The sequence below is a fragment of the Drosophila gunungcola genome, chromosome 3R (assembly GCF_025200985.1).
Source record: "Drosophila gunungcola strain Sukarami chromosome 3R, Dgunungcola_SK_2, whole genome shotgun sequence".
Classification (NCBI taxonomy): Eukaryota; Metazoa; Arthropoda; class Insecta; order Diptera; family Drosophilidae; genus Drosophila; species Drosophila gunungcola.
In genome coordinates, this window is record NC_069139.1 from 13,542,266 (window position 1) to 13,548,141 (window position 5,876).

Consider the following 5,876-nt stretch of genomic DNA (forward strand, 5'->3'; position numbering starts at 1 on the left):
CGCGAACGGCGATCGGTCACGTAGCTGGAGCTGGAGCTGGAGGTACCTATACCTATGGTGCTAGCATACTGGTGTATCAGAGGTGCCAGTGGCTCAGATCCGTGGCCAAATGTAGCGCCAATTGGTACGCATTTGCGAGCAGCGAGGCGCCTATAACAAATGCCAATCGTGTCGTGGACGACGCCAGCGATATTTAATTGTTTCTGCGGCGACAACTTATCGGGGAATTCCGATCGGAATTTTTAATTTCTGCAAGGTCTGCAGTCGCAGTCGCAGTGGAACCCCATCCCCATCCCCATTCGAATCCCCATCCCTCCCCCAACCCCATGATGAGTGTCACTGCAGAATGCATAAAAGGCGGCGATGTTGCTGCTGTGCCTGCAATATTGCTACCGCTGCTTTATGCAAATATGAGAGACGGACAAAGGCCAGCTTCTGAAAAGTTGGCCAACTGTAATTACCGGACCCCGATTCCCCATCCCCCTCCTCCCGCGCTGACAACTTTTTCACACCTGTTCAAACAAGTTAATTAACAGCTCGCAAAACTACTTATTAAAACTAAAAAAAAAGCAAGAGAGAGAGAGAAAAGAAAAGGCAACAACAGACGCGCAGCCTATGGGAAAGTTTCTAATTAAATGATTGTCATCTCGGCTGCGCAGTGGACAAATGGACGCTGACCACCGAGGAGCTATGTATTTCCGAGCTGGAAACTCTGAGTCGGGAGCCAATGGCTAAAACTCCGAGATTGTAGTGCAAACTTTTGTCATTATGCAGGCAGAATGCGCGAAACAAAACAAACAGAAAGGTAGCACAAAAAAAAAGGAAAACAGTAGACAACACGCTGAAAATATTAGCAAAGATGAGGGGCAGATGGTCAGCAGTCCAGGTTTTGCATAATCCCAGCACAGAAAGAAATTCCTAAAATACTCAAAATCGTTTCGAAATTCTGAACTTCAAAAAGCCGAAATGGCGAAACAATTAAAAAGGTTTACTAATTGTGCGTTTTTAAATACTTAATTAAGGTCTTGGGATTTGTACGTTTTAAAACATAGCGCATACACTTTAAATTCAATGAATAACAATAATAAAATATATTTTTTTGTTAAAAATATATCAAAAGAGTAAGCTAAGTCTAATTTAAAAGAATAGAAAAACAAGTAAAGTTCGAAAACCCGGAAACTTAAATGTCTTCACAAGGAAACTTTACATTTTATAATCAAAATGAAGAATATAACATTAACATTTAAAGATCCACGGATCTGAGAGATTTAAAGAGTCTTAATTATTTTTCAGTGCACTCAGGGTTCCGGCAATGAGGTCAGCAGCAGCATCATCCCATACATCATCTGCAATAAAGCGATTTCCCCAACTCCTCCACACAACCCATAATATCCACTCCAAAACAAAGTGTGAAAAAAATACTCAAAAAAGTGGCTTTGCCTTGGTGGTTGGCCACCAAATTGGCGACAAAAAATTAACGAATTTTTTTTGGTGCCGTGTGTTTGCCATTCAATTAATATAACTAATGAAAAAGCAGCTAACTTTGGCCAGCCAACTGGCAACTGCCAGACGAACTGTGTCTCAATTAAGCCGAATCTCTCGGATCTCCGATCTGCCGTGTAATAAAGTTGCTCAACGGCTAGTGGACGTTGTTTCTGCTCTTTAAGGATTGTCAATTTATGATGAAGTCATATGGAGAAAAAAATTTCAGCCTTGTAGATGTAGATTAGCAGCCAATCCCCAGCTGGGAGCCTTGACCGCTTCGCTTGATTGGAACACGCTGCAAATGCCAGCCAGAAAATACCAAAATGTCAACTTAATTTTGCAATTGTTGTCCAATGTAACAAAAAATTAAGAAACATTTCTTTCTCTGAATTCAACAATAACTTTGACCCCGACCTAACCTTTTTAATCGCTCTTTAAATATATTCAATAAGTAAATATAAACTTCCAACAGTATAGTATAAATTAGTTCTGCAAAATTAAACTAAGCGAAAACACTTTAAACAAATTCAGAACCAAACCTAAGCTACTGAGTAAGAGTTCCAATTAACTTACATCCAATTGTCCGCCCTCTTTCCTTTTCGTATCCGCCTCCGAGGCCTATGCAAATTTTCCAACTTCGAGTTCACTTTCTTTTCATTAGGATAAAAGCATAGACCAGGAAATCAATGCATTTCGAATGGACTTGGCGGCGACTTCATTAAGCGGCCGTTCGATTGCAGTTTGCGTGCAGCAAAAGCGAAACTTTTCCCACCATTCGGGTGGGTGGCTGTGGATGGTTCGATTTCATTTGGTCAGGACTATAGTATACTGGGGGGAAAATCGAGAAAAACAAGCGGCGGAGAGTCGCACAAAAAAGGGTTAAAAAAGCAATAAATAAAACAAGTGGCAGCCACGGCGACAGCAACGATATTTGGTGAGTTAGGAGGATTGTAGTTGGGTGAGGGGGATTCTGTGACAGGCAAATCGCCAAAAGGAATACCGTGGGGATGCTGGTTTTCCACCCATCAGCCCCCGCCCTCGAGTGTGTGTGGCATTTTCATTTTGTAAATTTGTTTTTCTTGTTCCGTTTGGCTTCATTTCCGTTTCCGCCGCCAGTCTTCTCATTTTCCATTTGCCAGAACAGAAAGTGAATGTCCCTGGCTCAATCCACCAAATCATTGGCTGTCGATAAGAAAGTGCGTGTGAAAAGGGTTCCTTCTTGGCTGCATAAATTTGAATTATAATATTGCAGTCCTGTGAAGCAGAATCATCCGGACTGGTCAGGAATCCGGACTCCTTGCTGGCTGCAATTTGTGTGCGGAATATGTTCCGGCATATATTATGGAGATTTCTTCCGCCCCAATCCGATCCGCCGACTTTTGCCAATGCATGATATACTCACATATCCGGGCGGGGATTTGCCTAAATCAAAAGTGCGTGCTCTTGAATTTATCAAAGGTGGATGGTCCAAGGAGTCAAGGATTCATCCTTGGTCCATGTGTATATACATTTTTTGTTTGCCCGTCTGCGGTTGCGGGCTTGTTTGTTTGGCAAGCGCCGTGATTTATGGCTCAAAGTTTTCGGAGCGCGTGCCAAGTCCTCCGGATTAGGAAAACTGCCCTGAATCGGCCATTAGAATCCGCACAATTTGCTAGTTATTCGATAACAAAATAAGAAAAGAAAACTTAGCACTCGCAGAGTGCAAAACATGACACTTGGCGTTTATGTTAATCACCTGCCCGAAAGCCCCAGCAGCTGCAGCTCATCTCCACTTCCAATTCCGATGTTCTACAACTATGTTGACAATGACAAATACCCACACGACTCCGCAGACCATGTCCAAATACATATATGCATATAGTATCCAGGAGACACATTTGCACTTTTTGGCTAGCAGGAAAAGTGCAGCTAATGAGTTGGATTGAACATCGCTCGGGAACTCATTAAACCAGCCAGTTGTAGCTAAAGAGCTGAGAGCTGCGAGCTGCGAGATAATGATGAATTTCCATAAGTCGCCGCAACAGAACGCAACTCGCCCATTAATCTTGGCCAGCGACATGGAATGGGCACGGGATCGGCTGGGTTGTGGCATAGTGTCTGGGTTGCTGCTCCTCCTGCTCCTTGACTTCACAGTGTGTTGTTGAGGCTTCAGAGGATGAGAGTGAGGTTGAGCATGAGGATGTTGCTGCCCGCTGTTGTGTTGACATGCGTATGCGTTGTTAATTGCGAAAAAAAGGATTACCAGCAGACGGCGACTCCAACTCGGGGGATTACATGTCAGCGTTTAGAAAGTTTAATTTTGCCAATAGCTCTTGAGATTTACATACGAGACGCGGATGAATGCTGTCTGAGATTGGCCAGTGGGTAAACCATTTGTCGATGGACTGGGAAAAATTTAGCCACGTCCATTCTGAGCTTAATGATTAGACAGGAATTTAAAGTAAAGTGGTCGATTGCTTTATATTTTGATGATGTAACCCCTTTCTAAATTTTCAAAAATTTACTTTATGGAATAGCGACCGAAAACCTGCAGACTTAAATCCATAACTTTTCCTACAAACATCTGATTTCAAATTAATTTATATTAATTAATTTAAAAAGTCTTGTGAACTAGTCCTCTAAAAATCTGCGTTTAAATCATGGTTTGTAATTTTTGGTCGATTTTTGTTAACATTTTGATTTTCTAAGTTTTCAAAAATGTTCTTTACGGAAAAGTGACCGAAAACCTGCAGACTTAAATCCATAACTTTTTCTACAGACATCTGTTTTCAAATTGGTATATTTTAAAAGTCCTGTGGACTAGTCCTCTAAAAATCTACATTTAAATCTTGGTTTGTAATTTTTGGTCGATTTTTGTTAACATTTTGATGATGAAACCCCTTTCGAAATTTTCAAAAATGTACTTAACGGAAATGTGACCAAAAAAATGCAGACTTAAATCCATAACTTTTTCTACAGACATCTGATTTCAAATTGGTATATTTTAAAAGTCTTGTGGACTAGTCCTCTAAAAATCTGCGTTTAAATCTTGGTTTGTAATTTTTGGTCGATTTTTGTTAACATTTTGACGATGTAACCCCTTTCTAAATTTTCAAAAATTTACTTTACTGAAAAGTGACCGAAAACCTGCAGACTTAAATCCATAACTTTTCCTACAGACATCTGATTTAAAATTGGTATATTTTAAAAGTCTTGTGAACTAGTCCTCTAAAAATCTGCGTTTAAATCTTGGTTTGTAATTTTTGGTCGATTTTTGTTAACATTTTGACGATGTAACCCCTTTCTAAATTTTCAAATATTTACTTTACTGAAAAGTGACCGAAAACCTGCAGACTTAAATCCATAACTTTTCCTACAGACATCTGATTTCAAATTGGTATATTTTAAAAGTCTTGTGAACTAGTCCTCTAAAAATCTGCGTTTAAATCTTGGTTTGTAATTTTTGGTCGATTTTTGTTAACATTTTGACGATGTAACCCCTTTCTAAATTTTCAAAAATTTACTTTACTGAAAAGTGACCGAAAACCTGCAGACTTAAATCCATAACTTTTTCTACAGACATCTGATTTCAAATTGGTATATTTTAAAAGTCTTGTGAACTAGTCCTCCAAAAATCTGCGTTTAAATCTTGGTTTGTAATTTTTGGTCGATTTTTGTTAACATTTCGACGATGTAACCCCTTTCTAAATTTTCAAAAATTTACTTTACTGATAATTGACCGAAAACCTGCAGACTTAAATCCATAACTTTTCCTACAGACATCTGATTTCAAATTGGTATATTTTAAAAGTCTTGTGGACTAGTCCTCTAAAAATCTGCTTTTAAATCTTGGTTTGTTATTTTTGGTCGATTTTTGTTAACATTTTGACGATGTAACCCCTTTCTAAATTTTCAAAAATTTACTTTACTGAAAAGTGACCGAAAACCTGCAGACTTGAATCCATAACTTTTCCTACAGACATCTGATTTCAAAATGGTATATTTTAAAAGTCTTGTAGACTAGTCCTCTAAAAATCTGCGTTTAAATCTTGGTTTGTAATTTTTGGTCGATTTTTCTTAACATTTTGACGATGTAACCCCTTTCTAAATTTTCAAAAATTTACTTTACTGAAAAGTGACCGAAAACCTGCAGACTTAAATCCATAACTTTTCCTACAGACATCTGATTTCAAATTGGTATATTTTAGAACTCATGTGGACTAGTCCTCTAAAAATCTGCGTTTAAATCTTGGTTTGTAATTTTTGGTCGATTTCTGTTGACATTTTGATTATGTAACCCCTTTCTAAATTTTCAAAAATTTACTTTACTGAAAAGTGACCGAAAACCTGCAGACTTAAATCCATAACTTTTCCTACAGACATCTGATTTAAAATTGGTATATTTTAAAAGT

General features: G+C 38.7%; 1 pseudogene; it reads right to left on the minus strand.

The window, feature by feature from the left end:
• Window positions 1-2,303: 2,303 nt before the first annotated feature.
• Window positions 2,304-2,821, minus strand: LOC128252124 (uncharacterized; annotated as a pseudogene).
• Between the last annotated feature and the right edge of the window lie 3,055 nt (window positions 2,822-5,876).